General features: G+C 38.1%; 1 protein-coding gene across 2 annotated transcripts in view; it reads left to right on the top strand.

Annotated features, from left to right (window-relative positions):
- Positions 1–18,889, top strand: part of LOC143021054 (melatonin receptor pdcr-1-like) — a 108,598-nt gene that overhangs the window by 53,187 nt on the left and 36,522 nt on the right. For both annotated transcript variants that reach the window (XM_076178265.1, XM_076178266.1), the window contains one exon: positions 7,510–7,541. The gene's annotated coding sequence lies outside the window, so the exon portion shown is untranslated. The remainder of the gene's footprint in view (positions 1–7,509; positions 7,542–18,889) is intronic.

Raw genomic sequence — 18,889 nt, 5'->3', positions numbered from 1 at the left:
CATGCAACCTCAGAAAAAAGGAAATGAGTCGTCTCCAAGCCACGCAGACATAGTACACTTTTAAACATTTAGAGTTATGCATTGATTATCATAACAAAAATATAAGTGATCGGTTAGCATGCCTGGTTAAAAAGTGCACGTACATTTACGTACATATATTTGTGTGTGTATACAATATATTTATATATATATATATATATATATATATATACATATATATGAGTGTGTGTGTTTGTGTGTGTGTGTGTGTGTGTGTGTGTGTGTGTGTGTGTGTGTGTGTGTGTGTGTGTGTGCTCGCCCCGATGTAGCAAACAATTTCCGTGTTTAAATGTATACAAGGCGTCAAGCCTGAAATTCATATCGGGTTGACGAACGGGATAGAAAGCTGACCAGCTGCACCTGCTGCTGCTGCAAATGCCCCGTGAAGCTGCAGCGTGAGAAAAAAGAATAGATAAATGAATAAATAGATAAATAGATATAAGAATTGCTTTGCAAGCTTGGTACCAATTTGAAAACTCTCGACGTTGAAAGGATAAATATAAGAGGATTGTTGTTTTTCAGCCACTTGTACTATGTAACAATCAAATCCCGCCCAGTCGTCGTTGTTATTATGCGTGTTCCTTCTGAAGAACATGTAACCATCGTGATCACAATCTTTCACAGTGTCGGGTATTTCTCAATGGAATTTCACCAGTTTTTTTCTTCGTTTCGTCCTCTTCCTTCTCAATCTCATCCTCATTCTTCTTCTTCTTATTTTTCCTAACAGCCATTCTCCATTCACACCCATCTCTTGCCCTCTCCCTTCCCTGCTCATCAGACATTCTCTTTTCACCTAAGTGCCCCTTTACTCTATCCATCCATCTATTTGTCGGTCTTCCTCTCAAGATCAACCCATCCACCTCTGCATTCCACACTTTTGACTAGTCTTTCTTTACTCTTCTTCCCGTATCGGGTGGTACCTTTAACCTGGTTGTTGTTTAATTTGGTTTATCTCTTTGTCGGTCTTCCTCTCAAGATCAACCCATCCACCTCTGCATTCCACACTTTTGACTAGTCTTTCTTTACTCTTCTTTCCGTATCGGGTGGTACCTTTAACCTGGTGGTTGTTTGATTTGGTTTATTCTCTTCCACCAGACTACTTCAATCATGGCCGCGACTTCACGGGGTCGATAATTTGGCCTAAACTTAGCCATTTCAGACCCACCTCTCGTTCTACTGGCCAAGACACAAAAGACTCATTAAGCTGTGACTCTAATTATCAACATTGGTTATCGTCAACTTTAAGAAAAATACTCAGATCGGCACAACGTCTCAGATTATAAAAACACTCAGATTTTCTCAGATTATTTTCGAACTTTCTTTTCTTCCCGATCTAAGTCCCCAGGGGGACCTAGAAAAGCAACACGACGTATCGATGTATTTCGAAATGTTTCGACATATTCCAGAGGAACTTGCGCATGATCACGCGAGGAGTAGATCGAAGAAGTGAGGACATAAAGAGAGAGAGAAAAAAACCCAATGTTTAAACTAAAAACGAGGACCCTCTTGGGAACAGACAGAGAATTCTTCCCCGTTGGGTCCCTTCCCACAGCACTTCGGGCGACACCATATTTTCCCGCAATATTTTGGCGTTGTCGTTGTCATGAGGAACCTGAAAGCATGCCAGAGAAAGTTAAAGTAATTGAGTTAGTTTAGTGGTTCCTGTGTCGAGGAACGGACCTGCTGGGAAATAATTCTGTTTCACTTCCAATAACCTTTTTGTTTGCTTCCCTTCCCAGATCTTGTCTTTACCATTTGCATGACTAACTCAAAACTGTCCTTAAGGGTAGAAATGTTTGTTATAGGCAGTGAAATATAATGCATATACGACGTGATATTCTGGAAAGTTTAGACCAGTGGTGGTCATCCTTTGGCACGCGTGCAAAATATGGCACGCTAACGATTTTTTCCGGCACGTGAAACACAGAGCTCACCTTGAAATGATGATGATGATGATGATTATGATGACAATAATAATAATGATAATAATAATAATAATGATAATAATAATAATTATAATGATAATAATAATAATAATGATAATAATAATAATAAATAATAATAATGATAATAACAATAGTAATAATAATAATAATAATGATGATAATAATAATAGTAATAATAATGATGATAATAATGATAATGATGATGATAATAATAATGATAATAATAATAATGATAATAATGATAATAATAATAATAATTATAATAATAATAATAATAATAAAAATAATAATAATGATAGTAATAATAATAATGATAATAATAATAATGAAATATCCAACTTCTTTTGTATGACTGTAGGTAACCGCATGCTACGCTGGGCAGCGGGTTGGGGCCCTTATAGGAAGTGAAGGGAGGGAGGGAGGGAAGGAGGTAGGGGGCCCATACTCGTATATTATGTAGGCCTATCGTTTTACTCAGTTGGCACGCGAGAAAAGTCTGTATCAAAGATTTGGCAGATTTTGGCACCCACACCTAAAAAGTTGCTCACCTCTTGACCGGAAGTTAGGGGTAGATTTAATGGAAACAAATCGAAGATAATTTTTGGACAGAAATACATAAGGAAGAACCCTTGGTAGCATTTTTTTTTCTTTTTTTTTAATATATTCGACTTCTTACCGTGAAAGTGGATCTCAGAAAATTTGGAACAAATTGATATAAGAAATGATACCCTTGCGAACAACCAAATATTACTCATGATACACTGGATCTATACAAATTAATGTTTTATTTGTTAACTATTTTATATACATTTTTGTATGCAGGTACAGAATAAACAAAAAATATTTGATACAAACGGTGTAAAAATATGTATATATTTGCGCAGTACCTTTTCAGTAATCAAAAGGCCGTTTTGCATACTTGGGCAGCATATTTGAAGGATTGCTCAAGCTTTGATGAACCAGAAGTTGAGCTCGACAACTTCAAAGAAAACGCGGTCACGAAAAAAAGAGACTCTTCAAGAGTAATATGATTAGTTGTGAGGACTTGTTTACATTATCTATTAATTTCTATTTATTCTATTTTATTTCTATTTATAACTTTGTTTATTCTGAAAAGGTCGATGAAACTAGGGTTTGAGGAGAACGACACTTAACTTTCTCTGGAAAGACGAAGAGTACGGGGTGATCTAGTAGAAGTATTCAAATGGATCAAGGGCTTTAACAAGGGTGATACAGGCAAGGTCAGCATATTAAGACAGCAAGGCAGGACTCGTATTAATGGATTTAGATTGGACAAATTTAGATGTAATAAAGAAATAGGTAAGAATTGGTTTACCTACAGTAATGAACGAATAGAATAGACTAAGTAACTATGTAGTGAGCGCTAAAACCATTGGTTGTTTTAAGAGAAGGTAAGATAACTTTATGGACAAGATAAAAGGCAGTAAGGGACATGGAACTGCCTAATGTAGACCTTATGGTCTCTTGCATTCTCCTCAATTCTTATGTTTTTCTTATAAACAGAAAATTAAGTAAGCGCTGGGAATGAAGAAATTACTCACAAAAGTGAAATAAGAATAAAAGCCCTTAAGTAATTGATCAGAATTTCACAAACCAGAGGAAAGTAAAGAAGTTGTTATCAAACCATCACAGAAGGGAACAAACGTTTACTGTAGACGACGAGAGAATAGGAAAAAGGGAAAAAGAGTCTACGACAGGAAGCGCTGAGTAACTGCGGCCGAAGCCGTCGCAATTGCTCCGTTATGCGCTTTGGGGACTGTTAGGGCAGTTAGGAATCGGAAAGATGTGCGGGATTCGAACCCAGAACTAAGCGAATACGAGACCAGCACGCTTCCGATTATGCCACCTAACCAGCGCACTTTATAACTATATTTGAAATCAGGAGGCTAAACAAGGACTGACTAACGTAAATCCTAATATTTTCCTTTTTAAAAGAAAAGTTAAGATATTTTGAAATGCAATTTTCGATTGAGCATATTAACTATTAAACCATGTCTCTGAAAAGTTAACCTAGTTAAAAGTATTATTTTCAACCTCAACCAAACCTAGATAACGCACAAAAGAAAGAAATTCCTAGTTATATTTCTTAAAGTGGTACAGTTGGCTAGCGTGCTACTTGCTTTTGTTTCTTCGTTTGAGTAGAAACGACTAAGGTTACAATATTCTAGACTTCCGTTAGAACATCTCAACAATGTGTCTAACATTCGTATAGTTCATCATTCAGATTCTCATTTTGTGAGGCAAGAGTAATTTAACATTTGAAAAACAAAAGATCGTAACCGAAGTCGTTTCTACTCAAAGAAGCAAAAGCAAGTAGCATGCTAACGAGAAATTTCTAGTGTGCCGTCACCTTTAGGCAGACTTTATGTCTGAAACCCGCTGATTAAAACGACGACATTTCTGTATGAAAAGCGCAATGCGCTAGTAATTTCAGCGAGGATTTTCCTTCTCAAGATCCAAACTCAGACAAGCAAACTTAACTCCACCATTGTCACCCTGTTTTTGCTTAAAATTCGCCGCAGAAAATGTGATAATAAGAAATTATTTTCTATTCGGCGATAGCTAGCATGCGGAAGATTGAATGTTTGCTGTGAGCTACTTAAAGAAGATGTTATTTATAGCTGTGACGTGGATTAATGAAGGCACTAATTGTGTGACAAGGAACCCATGAATCTCCGGGCAATCAGCAGCCTTAAACATGACTTTCTTTACACAGCGGATTTTCTATTCTTCTTCTTTTAATAATTCCACCAGGAATAGTGACTTAAATATATTAACTTGCTTTCTGCACCGGTGGCGTAATCGGAACCGTGCTGGTCTCGCTTTCGCTTAATTGTATGTTCGAATCCCGCACTCCTCTTCGATTCCCAACAGTGACTGTTACCTGCCCCAACGATCCCCAAAGTGCATCATAGGGCAAAGGTGACGGTATCGGCCGCAGCTACTCAGCGTTTCCTGTCGTAGGCTCTTCACCTTACCTTACTTATTTGCTTTCTGACCACAATGCGCAAAAATAGACACAGAAATGGCAGTCCAATATGGCTGTGTTAGTGGGGTGACACAACGAGAGTGGAACGGAAAAGATCTTGAGTACGAAGCCTTGCTTTGCATGTTGTTCGCACGAAGGACAGCCCAAAGGAAATGGAATAAACGTGCGAGATAGAAAAAGATATGCGCGGTTTGTGCCCCCAGGTGAAATTGAACGAATTCGTGGCACGCGCCACCTAGGTGAGAGCAGCAGAGGTGCAGCATTTAGAATGCATTCAGGTAAAGCACCAGGAGGAGGAAGTGGCTTTGGTTCTGGGACCTCCACGTATATCTCAATGTACTCATAAATGTACGTGTTGTCGAGAAACAGAAATGTAGGCTTGTTGGTATATGCTGACACACAGGCGTGCTAATCCAGATGAGGCAAACACACTCAAATAACTTTGTGCACACGAACACAAACACGAAAGACATCCCGCGAATTGCCAGCACCGTTTTCCTTTACTTAATATCTCTCTACTTCCCAATTTGATTGTCAGCCATTTACTTTTTTCAGTGGTCATTGCTGGCCCTTAGTTTTTCCTTTTTACTTTTTATATTCTGTACCTTATGAATGGATCCTTTTCTCCATTTCCAATCCATTTTGAGCTCTTCTGTTAACTCTCATCTTTCCTCGTTATTTTTCTTTAAAAACTTTTGCTGTAAGATGCACTTTGCGTATGTTTGAGATGTCTTGCCTTCTTCAAAACCACATTTGTTTGACTCGAGTCCCATCGATTTAGGGTGTTTTTTTATACTACTTCTTTATCCCTAGTTTAAATTTCTTGTTATATTATTTGTTCTCGTATTTGTTCTCTTGGTTATCTCCGCTTGAAGAAAGTTATGTTATTCCTCTTTTCATTTTCTCTTATTTCCTTCTTGATCACCTCCCCTACTATCTGGGGGGGTATTGTGCTCATAATTTTATATTTTCTTTACTCTGTAACTATCCAAACTTATGTTACACGTCGCTGTATTTTATAACGTCCTTACAAATTGTTTTGGTTGCTTAAGACCTGATATTCGCTTTTTACTTTTTGACAATGTCTGTGAAACCAACCACGACAATTTTCACAATAAAGTCTGCAGTCCCAATATCCTTAGACCTCAAATATTTTCTGTTTTTCTACCTGGCTGCATCCATTACCAATTCCACCATTTCTCCTTCTTAACCCATTCAACTCCGATGACAAGATGTCTTGTCATTTGGTCAAATAAAACAAAAAATCATAAAACACCAAAATGTTTGATCAAACACCAGAAAAATATGACGTCAGTCCTCGCTTCGCTGCGAGCGAAGCGAGGATTGACGTCATATTTTTCTGGTGTTTGATCAAACATTTTGGTGTTTTATGATTTTTTGTTTTATTTGACCAAATGACAAGACATCTTGTCATCGGAGTTTAATGGGTTAAGTGGGCCTTCCGTTGCCCATGGATTAAGTCTGTTGAGAATAACAAAGAAAGTAGCCTCACCCGTTCTTATCCTTTGGCTTTTAGGAGCTGGATGGACGAGCCAGAGAAGATTCTCTTCAATGTGTATTACGGGGCTATCACACTGGGCTATTTTTCCTCCCACACCCAACCCCCATTTGAACAACTTGAATATGAATTCGCTTACAGAATTCTACATTTCTCTAAGAACATTTCAGCAGTATGTCTAACATTAGCCTTGGTTTACAACCTCTTAGATCATGATTTATCTTTGATATTTATGACGGAAAGATAATTTGATATTCTGAGATTTGAACAATAAAGTATTATAACTGGTGTCGTTTTTCTTCAAACGAAGCCTAGTATGATAACCGCTTTATGTTGATTTTATTCAGCCTTGGGATGACCGGGCCTGAATGGGACTGGGTTGAAATCAAACTAAAATCTGTTGCCTGGGTTTTGGAGTGTTCGAGGTATTGCATGCTACATGCCGTGCAAGTTCATGTTAATATTTTAATAGCCCACCTCACGCTGACTGGCCGATTCCTTGTCGGCAATTTGTAGGCTTGGTGGCAGAACTGACCGCCGGCTCCTGGGTCAGATTTATTCAGCCAACCCATGGAGAAGGTTGTGCCTTCCTCTGATCAGTGTGATTTCACATTTCAAACTCAACATATTCAGTAGATGTGCAACGGTTTGTCTTACAAATATTCAACTCTTCGTTGTTCATTCTCGTAGATATACATTTACAAGCCTTACAAGGGCAAAATTCTCAAGTGTTGAATTTGTTCAGATGTGTAATAACGAGTTAATTAAATAATGATAAACCCAAAACATAAATTTATATAAAGTCTTTTCACGGGCACGGAGGCGGAGCTTATGGTGACGTCATGTCGCCTGTCCAAGTCCAAAGTCCGAAAGTTCCATGACGTCATGTCGTCTTCAGGGACATTTCCAAAAATAGCGCACAGACTTTGTATACTTAGAATTTTAAGTCAACATGGTAATCAACTCAACTGACCCAGTTTATTTTTCTTTTACAGGACTTGACCGCCAGCGGGACGAATGAAATAAGGTAAAAACAAATTTATATTTCTGTCAAGAACCATATTGTGTATAATCTCTGTTGCTTTTCCAGTTCTACATACGACATTTGATATATTTCATATTAGTTGATATCCTTTATCTCTATGCTAAAATTAATTAACCTAAAACCATGTACAGTATATGAATGTTTTCATATAAATATGTAGTTGTTCAACAGTGAAATTAGACATTATGATTGCCTGTCTAAAATATATCGTATTTTTCATAAGACACATCACAAGATCTGGATAAATATAGTACTGGTTACGAAGAACAAATGGGGTTGTTGATATAATAAAAAGTCACGAAGAAATTTTATATTTGTTATAACTATGTAACTTCGTGTCCTTCTCAGGAGACTTGAACAACAGAATAATCAAACGAAGCAACCAAGATTGAAGTTAACTTTCATTGTATTCATTACTTTATTTTGGTTCCTGGTCTATTTTGGTCAAATACTAATTAAAGACGTGTTCATTAACCCTTTTTAGCACATTTTCCCTTACACCATTATTCAGTCCACCACTCAGTTTTATTCAGCTTAGGAAAAATACTTGACACAAAAAAAGTTTTTATGTATATTACGTTTTATTTGTTTGATTATCAATTCCTTTGTGAATTTATTAACCTATTTTTCTGCTTGTTCATTTATCTATTTATTTATTTGTAGATTTATTTTTTATTTATCAACTTATTTATTAATCCATTTGTTATTTATTCGCTTATATATCTATATATTCATTTATTTATTTATTCATATATTTATTTATTAAATTATTTATTATTTTTTTCCATGACCGGAAATTGTTTAGTAAGCGTTTGAATCTCCCAGGTTTGTGGACTGCACTCTTTAATATGAGCTTTGTATGCCAATGTTGGTGGACAAGTCACGCTCGCACAACCATGCCACTCCTGAGTAACCGAACAACTTACCTCCCAACGCTCCAATTCACCGTCTTATGATCGTCTGTGTGTGTGTGTATTTACCTAGTTGTATTATACGGGAAGGGAGCTATGCTCGTGGTGACCCGTCTTTGTATCTCTCAGCATCAAGTTTTTTTCTTAAAATCTTGAATAGTGTTTGCACACACTGTTTCTTTGTCTAATTTGTTCCAAGTATCTATCACTCTGTGTGGGAAGCTATTTTTTCAGATCTCTTCTGTAATTATCTTTTTTTAGTTTCTTTTCGTGTCCTCTTGTTTTTCCATTGTCCCATTTCAATAAATCATTCTTATCTAAGATTTCCATTCCCTTCATAATTCTATAGAGTTAGTGTGTGTGTGTGTGTGTGTGTGTGTGTGTGTGTGTGTGTGTGTGTGTGTGTGTGTGTGTGTGTGTGTGTGTGTGTTTATACACATATAGACACACGCATGCACACTCACTCCTACCTAGTCACGGTGTATGTGTATACAAGGCTCATATCAAAAACTAATCCACAAACTTGGATGATTCTAATGCATACTGTGGGGTTTAGGATTTTAGATTAACATTGGATTAGTGGAAAAGGCAGAAGCACGTGTTTAATTTCTTCGATGTCAAAGATTTGTTTTTTCTGAGCTGAATAGAATTGACCGGTGGCATCCTGAATAACGGTCTAAGTGAAAATGTGCAACAGCAAGATTAATCAATATGAACTTAATCAGCGCCTAACTTTTCGTACCCCCTGGTAACAACCAAAATAATAAGAACATAAGAATGAAGGAAACTGCAAGAGACCATAAGGCCTACGCTAGGCAGTTTTATGTCCATTACCACCTATCATCCTCATCCCTAAAGTTGTCTTGACCTTTTCTTAAAACAACCGATAGTTTCATCGCTCACTACCTGGTTACTAAGTCTGTTCCATTCGTTGACCACTCTATTTGTAAACCAGTTTTTGCCTATTTCCTTCTCAAATCTAAAATTGTCAAATTTTAATTCATTACTACGAGTCCTGCCCTGTTGTCTTGATATGATGACCTTGTTTGCATCACCCTTGTTCAAGTTTTTGATCCACTTGAACACCTCTATTAGATCAACCCGCACTCTACGTATTCCCAGAGAGTGTAAGTTAAGGTGCCTAAGCCCGTCTTCGTAAGGTAAATTTCTGAGCCCATGTATCATTTTGGTCATTCTCTTCTGTACTGATTCTAGTGAACTGATGTCCATTCTATAGGACGGAGACCAAAATTGTACCGCATAGTCAAGGATGACTACGCCAAATAGAGTTTGGTAATTATCTCTGCACTTTTATTCGTAACCGTCCTAGCAATGAAACCTAGTGCTCTGTTAGCTCTATTCCTGGCGATAATGTACTGTTTCCTGAATTTAAAGTTAGGATTCACTAGAATTCCTGAGCTTCTCTCGCACTCAGTTTTCTAAAAAAAAAAGTATCTAAGCTATTCCTACTTTCTGGGTTGTGTAAACCTACATTTAACACGCTGCACTTTGAGATATTGAAGTCCATTTGCCATATCACCGACCATGTGAACAATTTGTTGAGGTCCTCCTGCAAAATCTCGGCGTCTTCCCCTGACCTAATTAAGCATCCTATTTTAGTGTCGTCCGCAAACTTACTAACATCACTATTAATCCCATTGTCCAAGTCGCTTATATATATAATCAACAATAAGGGACCCAAAACCGAGCCCTGGGGAACTCCTCTACAAACACTCCCCGATTTGGATTTTACACCGTTTATGGTGACCCGCTGATTTATCTCGCTGATCCATGCTCTAATCCATTCAAACATTTTTCCTCGTATGCCATGGACCTTGTCGAACGCTTTGCTAAAGCCAAGATAAATAACATCGTAACTATCTTTGTTATCTGACACCTTTTAGACATTAGTGTAAAAAGGTAGAAAATTAGTAACACATGACTTACCCTTGGAGAACCCATGCTATGAACCAAACCACGAATCAAAATATGTCTCTCGATGTGTTCTCTGATTCTATTAGCTATTATTGATTCAAGCATTTTACCCATAACAAGTGTCAAACTGATTGGCCTGTAGGTGCATATAGACGATTTATCTCCCTTTTTGAAAACAGAAACGTTTGCCTGGCCCCCCAAGCAGTACGCACGAAACCGATGTATATCGACTTATTAAGTATTTCCATTAATTGGTCGCAGATTTCATATCCACACTCTTTAAGCACTCTCGGAAATTTTTCGTCTGGACCCAGGGATTTTATAACTTTAAGTCTATCAATCTGTTTGTTTACTCCTATCTTACTTATGCTTATGTAAGTTAGTCTACTTCCTTCATTCCCACTGAAAATCGGGTCGCAGTTAGGTACCATATCGAACATCTCCTTTGTAAAGGCCGTGAGAAAATATTTGTTTAACGCCTCGCTCATTTTTCCTCCAAATTTATCATTACATCTTCGTCGTTTTTAATTGGGCCTGTAGAAAATACCACGAATTTTCTTTCTTCCAATTTTCTTCTGTAAATTTGTGGCTGTCATTGATATATCCGTCCGCTAGGAAGAACAGATCAAAATATCCGTGTTTGTTCACCATCTCATCCTTTCCCTCATTATCTGTTCTTCGCAGCCAATCAGAGGCCTTTGTTGGTATGGTTGGTATGTTTGTATGGTTGCCATCGGGACTACCAACTGAAATACCCTTTTGAACTCTCGTAACCGCCAAAAGTGCCCAGTTTCATTGATGAGTAACTATTGATGAAAACGTAAAACGTGCAGGAAGCTGTAACCATATAAACATTGTGTGAAGTTATAGAAAGGTGGCGTTCAATTCATTCAGGCATGTATCAACATTCATAACCTGCACAAAAAATGCACACTAAGGGGCCTGTTGTGTTGCTCATAGTAACCGTTAGGGAGGAACATATAAAAACAAAAGGATAAAAATGGAGTAATAATAATGGAGTACACATAGTGATAATGGAGTACATGTATCAGTAGTTTTGTGTCAAATTTAACTATATGGCGTTATTTACGTAAACCTGGTGCACCTAGGTCTCTTAATCGAATACTTGCCAACCGCCATTTGTGCGGACATTTGGGCCCAGGACATAAACCCACTTCGGGAATTAGTAGTGTTTTATGTCCTGGGCTAATTCCAGAAGTGGTTTGTGTCCTGGATCTAAATGTCCGCATAAGTGGCTGTTGGTGAGTTTGAATTAAAAGACCTAGGTGTATTTGTAATCACCCATAACCCATCATAGTGGTTTTAAACATGTTTCTTATTTGATTCCAGACCTAAAAATAGATAGATAATAGATGAATCAACCAGTCAATCAGTTGTTCATGCAATCAATCAATTGATCATGTAGTCAATTGATCAATCAATCATTCAATGGATCACTAAAAAAAATTAAAATCGCAAAATTTCAGTTGAAGGCAATAGAAGTAAAGCGATAGTTGATAATAGATCAAAACGCATGTGTCAGAGGCATTGAGAATAAAATTACAACAATTGTTGAAAGTAATCCTTCCCATAAAGGCCCAAGCTTCGAAAGTGAAGAAGATGAAATGCCCATTGAAAGTGAGTTTAATCGCGCAGGCCAGAGAGCTTGGGGAGTGAAGTGACATTTGGATATGAGCAGAGTCATGAAGGTTCGACCGTTGAAAGTGAATTTGAAAAGTCCGTTGACCGTTGAATGTGAATTTGAAAAGTAGGTTGATCGTTGAAAGTCCAGGCCTGAACGCGATTGAAACAACGACACGCGCCTACAAGAACATCCACAATAAGCCATTTTGCTTGTAGGACGGCAGTTGTCAAGGCTTTAAGTTCACGTGTTATGGTAACGACTGTGGTTCAAAACTAAAACGTGTCGTTTATAAATCAGAGTTATAAAATTATAACATTTATGGAAATGAAAACCATAGCCATCTTTCTTAGGCCCTTAATTTACATCAAAAGAGGCTTGAAATGTAACGAAGAAGAAGGACTTTGATTTGAGAAGGAAAGTAAAGGTGGCAAGAGAGTTCAAGAAGGTGAGGTGTTTAGTAGCAGATCAAATAGCAAAACAAATGAAAGCTGCTACTGCAGAGTTGTATTTCCTTCCAATTTATTGTTTTGTACTGAAAACACTGTTTAGAGATGATTGTGAAATTAGATCCTCTTTCTCGCAGACTATACCATTGGTAGACGAATCACTGATAACGAAAATGTCTGTTGGATATATTTAAACATTTGAATAAGTTGAATGTATGTATGCAATTGGCAATTGACAACAAGCTAAAGAAAGATTACGTGAGGACGGGGCCTTTATTAGTATGAAGTTTCGATTGTTACAGGTTACGAAATTAATGATGATGATGATATGGTTTAACGTCACACACTCCCCCCTATCGGGAGGCTAGGACGGTGCCCCTCACAGAGGGCTTTGTAGCGTGGAATTTAATGAACCATGCCCTTGGTTCAACTTCGCCGGTGGCAGGATTCGAACCGCCCTCACCTCGACCTTCGCCGCAAGTAACGACGCCCTAACCCGCTCAGCCAGCGTGAAAGAGAGAAACGAAAGTCTGTAAACATTTGATAAAATGAAGACCTTGGTAAACAAATTTAGACTGGGGGAGGTGAGATTTGTATGTTTCCAAACACTGTTGAAGGTTAAGATGCGGACATTTTTCCACTCATTAAAACGTACCTCGAAAGCCTAGAAAGAGACACTGAAAATCATTTCCAATCACATCTGTTCAAAGTCCTGATTAGCTGAGAAATCTATTTGTTCTCAAGCCCTTCAACAAACCAAAACTTTACAGCCTGAACGACTGAAAATTTATTATTATTCTTAACGACAGTACACTAAATGCGCAAATAAAAAAATAACACTAAAAATTAATATAAAAAGAATCTTACTGTTCTCAGTCTCATATGTGTGAAATATGATTCTTATGATTCTTATCACAAACATAAGAACTAAAAACAGACTTTAATTGCTGGCTGTTGAATAGGAAATTAGTGTGTACCTGTCAATTCCACCTCCTGATTTAGTGCAGATATGCAAATCCAGACAAGCACGTGTGTCACATTAACTAGGTGAGTGTTGTTCTATTACAGTAGTCTACACGTTATTTCCACATGTCCATGTGTGTACATATATATGCACACACACACACACACACACACACACACACACACACACGTGCACACACCTCGTGGCGCTATGGTTAGAGTTCTCGCCTGCCACAACGGCTCTTCCGGGTTCGACTCCCGCCCAGGGCTGAAGTCATTTCAGTATCGCTTCGCTGCGGGGTGTTACTCCAACTCTCGTTGGCGGGGAGTTGGGTGTGTTTCTACGTGTAAGGTCACGGTATTACCCATAGATCGGTCATACGAGCTCTGAGCTCTTAGCCGGGAGGTTAATAAATATTGATCATGAGTCCAACACGTGATCCAAGACCATGGTGAATCACACACACACACACACACACACACACACACACACACACACACACACACACACACACACACACACACACACACACACACACACACACACACACACACACACATAAATATGTATACATATATATATATATGTATATATATTCATATATGAATATACATATATATATGCATATATATATATTTATATATATATAAAGCGACGAATTCATTCAAATGAGCATTAAAGAGAGGATCAAGTGAAGATCTAAAGCTTGACGTGTAGTGTAGTCCGGAAGCTGTGGCCGCCACAGCCGTTGGCTCCTTCTGGCACTCGGGGCGCCTCGCCGGCCGCCGCGGACGCTTCCCATTGCTCCCATTACGTCACGCCCTTAACCATCGACCAGAGCGCTGCAGGGTCCTCCTCGTCCGCCTCGAAATAATTCCGTAGTGTTGTTATTGTTTGTCGTATTTCTCACAAAGAGAACAGAAGCCTTATGAAATGACCCAAGTCGACAGGAGCGTTGGTTTGTCATTGTAACAGACCGGGTGCCTTTAGTTCTTGATGTTTTGTTTCACGTTGTCTTTTTCTTGTTCTCTCTCTCTCTCTCTCTCGTTTTTTCATTCTGTACTGAAATTAAAAGGCGTGAGAAATATGCTTTAGGGAACGTTAGATACATCTGAAGGTCATTTAGCTTTCTTTGCCTGAGTGTATGTACAGTCAGGCGCCAAAGATCTTCCAGGATCTGGTCGTAAATGACCCCATGGATCTGTTTCAGTGGATGGACAATGGACTACCAGGGATAGACCACCAGCTTGCGCGAGATTGGTTTTTGTGGGAGGGAAGAGAAGTTTTTAGGAACATGAAATGATAGTCGTGTGTAAAAGGGGGTTATTGCCACTGAGTACTTTCAGGGATGTCTATTAAGACTTGTTTTGTGGCTCAGAAGGTATGGGCAGGAGACTTAGACATCGCAATTTGCGTCTATATCAGCCTAAAGTGGGGGAAATGGTCGGAAGCATAGTTGCAGAGAAAAGTAGAAACACGGACTTTTATTTATTTGTTTATTTATTTTATTTTGTTTTATTTTATTTTATTTTTAGCGCGGGGTAAACTGAAATGAAATGTAGAATGAGAGGTGGTCAGAGGATGAATGATGTGGGGGAAGAGGGAAGCTAGTCACGAGTCCTTTTTAGGAGAAGTGAAGTGTTGTCTAAGGATCAAACTCTGCGGCGTCAGCTTTGTCAATCCACTTTTGAGTCCAATTCCACACTAGTCTCTGGTTTATCACTTTCGACAAGCATCCAAACACCTGTGAGACTCTAATCCAGGGGTGGGCAACCTTTTTAGGTGTGTGTGCCAAAACCAGCCAAATCCTTGGTAAAACCTTTTCTCGCGTGCCAGTAAAAACATAGACCTACATACGAGTATGAGCCCCCTCCTTTCATATCTTATTAGGGCCCCAGTTCGCCGTCCAGCGTAGCATGCGGTTACCCATGGCCATGTAAAAGTAGTTGGAGATTCATCAGTTATTGCTTTAAGGTGAGATCTGGGTTTCGCGTGCCGGAAAAAAGTCGTTAGTGTGCTAGGTTTTGCACGCGTGCCAAGGGTTGCCCACCCCTGGTCTAGGCTGTAGAGATACCACTAAAGCCAAAATTGTATTGACTGCGATTTTCGTAGTTTTGTCAAGGTTTCATGTAATGTTGGAACTAGGTCTTTCCATTCCTCTGCACACTCCTTCAGCATCCGAAATGGCATCTGTTCCCTCTACTTACATCCTATTGTATGTACAACCACGAGCAAAAATCTTGACCCAACCAGAGTTTTTCATAATATAAAATTAGAATTCTTTGTCTGACATCCTTTTTTCTCTATTCAATAAAATTATCTACCTGTAAGCTAAATACTATAAAGGAAAATATATCACTCGACAAAAAAATATTGATGTTAGAACTGTAGCGAGGCTAAAAAATTTTGCTTACTGAATCTCCGCGAGGCTTCTTATAAACTTCCATATCCATTTTCAATGTTTCCTTCCCTTCTCCATGTACAATATATGTATTATATGTATATATATATATATACAGTATATATATATATATATATATATATATATATATATATATATATATATATATATATATATATATATGTATAAAACAATCAGGCCCGGCCGTCGCGCAGCTTTGAACTGAAGTCCTTCTGTGCAACGGCCGGGTCTAATTTTCTTTAAATACATTGCTGCTACTAGCGGTTTGTTTTACGTGTGTATATATACTGTATATATATATACAGGCTTTAGTGTTTTTAGTGTTTCTTCCTCCAGTTTGCTCTGTGTTATACAAATTCAGATTCTTCTCTTCATTGATGTCTTTCATCGAGGGTTGTGGCCCAACCGACTAGCGTATATGTGAACACACTATGATGATTGATTTGTTTCCGCTACATTCCGTAGATTTGTTTTTACTAATTTATTTTTTATTTACATATTTGTTTATTTATTTTGGACCACTCTAACATGTTTTCATTTCTTATCCTATGAAATAAGCTCCTTTCTCTATGTCACTTCTTTCTTTGCATGTTTTAGTTTTTCCCTCAAATCCACCACACCATCCTCTTGTGTCAGGTCTAGAAGTTTGCCTGCTGTTTCTGCAACTTCCAGAGGTATCATTATTTGGCAGATTTTTTTTTTTCATTTATCATATTTACTCATACTTCAACCATTATACTTCGTTCATTCCCCTTCCGTTCCTAATATATACATACACATATATGTATATGTGTACTTGTGCGTGTGATGGTCTTGGACCAAGTGTTGGACTTGTAATCGACAGCCATAACCCTCCTATATGAGAGATCAGAGCTCATACATGGTCCGATCTATGGGTAATGTTGTGTACGTGCGTGTGTGTGTGTGTGTGTGTGTGTGTGTGGGTGTGTGTGTGTGTGTGTGTTCGTGCGTGTTTATAAATTTATGTATGTATGCATATACACGTAAATAAACAAATAGAGGCATTCTTTTGTCTCTTGGGGGGGTGGCGGTTCATTCCATATTCCAACTCCTCGGGGATTTTCAAGACGACGTGACGTCACAGGTCACTATTGTGTGATATCTCTCATCTCCCACTGCCATCGGCTCCTTGGGATTTCCTTACTACCAAATACTCTCTTGGAATTTTCCTCAAAAGCTACATTAAAAAAAAAACTCTAGGTCTACTGTTCCATTCCTTTATAAGTCTTTAGGTCTCACAGCTTTATACTATTGCTAACCTCACCACCATATTTATGTGTGTCTGTCTTTATTCCTTCTTGTAATATTTTTGTTTAAGGAGTTGGAGGAAAAGTCGACAAACGCTTCTGGTTCTTGTCGTAAATTTCACATTAATTTTCCGTTCTACCTTGTTTCTTGATGTCAACGTGGTACCGAGATACTTCAATTTATCCGTACTCTTCTTCGATTCCCAGGGTGAATTCTACCCAACCCCCCAACAATCGAAGTGCATAATTGGGCAAAAGTGACTATTTCGGCTACAGCTTCTCAGCACTTCCTGGCGTAGTGTCCTTACCTTCTTCCTCTTCTTCTTCTATTTCTTCTTCTTCTTCTTCTTCTTCTTCTTCTTCTAGTTCTTCTTCTACTTCTTCCTCATATTCTTCCTCTTCTTATTTTTCTTATACTTCTACTTCCTCCTCGTCTTCGTCTTCGTCTTCTTTTTCCTCTCTTTCTTCTTTTTCGTCGTCGTCGTCGCCTTCTTCGTCGTTGTCATCTTCATCATTTTCTTCTTCTTCTTCTTCTTCTTCTTCTTCTTTTTCTTCTTCTTTTTCTTCTTCTTTTCTTCTTCTGATTTTTCGTCTTCTTCTTCTTCTTCTTCTTTGTCTTCTTCTTTTTTCAGTTACAGCTGTACATATAAATTCACCTCCTCACTTCCAAAAACCTGCATGACTTTGATCTTCGTTACTAAAACCAGTATTTTGTCTAAGTCCAAGAAGGATGCCTGTTTCTTTCTACTCCTGGATGATCTGTTATTATGTCTGTTCCATATGCATATACACAGGATGGAATAGACTTAATAATAAAGTAGTGAGCGCTAAGACTATTGATTGTTTTAAGAGAAGGTTGAATAATTCTATAGACGGGGATGTAAGGTGCCAATGGACATGGAACTGCCTAGTGCAGGCCTTAGAGTCTTTTGCAGTCCCCTTCATTCTTATATATTTACAGAATTAATCTGGAATACCTCAATAGGGCTCTTTCTTGTCCTTACTTTCTCTCACCGCATCTTCCAATACACTATCCAATATTTTCTTTGTCCACTATGTTGAAATAAGGGTAGTTAATTCTCCAGTTTTCAGTGTACAATTATGATCTACAAAGGACGTTTTAACGAGAGCAATAAATTTTACTGGGAGTCACCACATTGAACCTTTGTACGCTGTTGTAGACCTACTTAGTCTACAATCAAATTAAATAAATCCTTTTATACTTTTAATATTTCTCCGTCACCATTCCAACAGCAAATATTTGATCCATTGTCGATATTTCAACATTGTTTTGACACTCATTCTCCCCAAAAAATTCCCAAGCATTTGTTTTCTGTCAATACAACCAAATAATCGTCAGTACTTTGTATAAAGCAAATGGCAGAGTAATCCAAACCATAATTCTTGAATCTTTGAGCCTTCATGTGCAATGATTGCACCTGGCCACCTTTCAAAGATCTCCCCTCTCAGCCAAGTCACTTAGACCCCGATTTCTACATCTCCTCTTCTCCGAGAGAGCCTCTGTGTTTCAGTAACTGGAAGTATATTACCGCATTCCGGCGACATGTTCTTCGATTTTGTGATTTTCTCCACCGTTATTGATGGTCACCGAGAATTTCCTTTTCTCGGTTGTATTCATGTGGTTGGAACAGAATTGTTCCCCTTTCGTTTTTTAAGGAAATCTTTGAAATTATGTACCACTGCAATACATTAACTTCAAATTGGGTTAATATTTCATC

The sequence above is a fragment of the Oratosquilla oratoria genome, chromosome 41 (genome assembly GCF_046742065.1).
Source record: "Oratosquilla oratoria isolate Oo_2021 chromosome 41, ASM4674206v1, whole genome shotgun sequence".
Taxonomy (NCBI): Eukaryota; Metazoa; Arthropoda; class Malacostraca; order Stomatopoda; family Squillidae; genus Oratosquilla; species Oratosquilla oratoria.
This window is presented reverse-complemented; position numbering and strand designations above follow the sequence as displayed.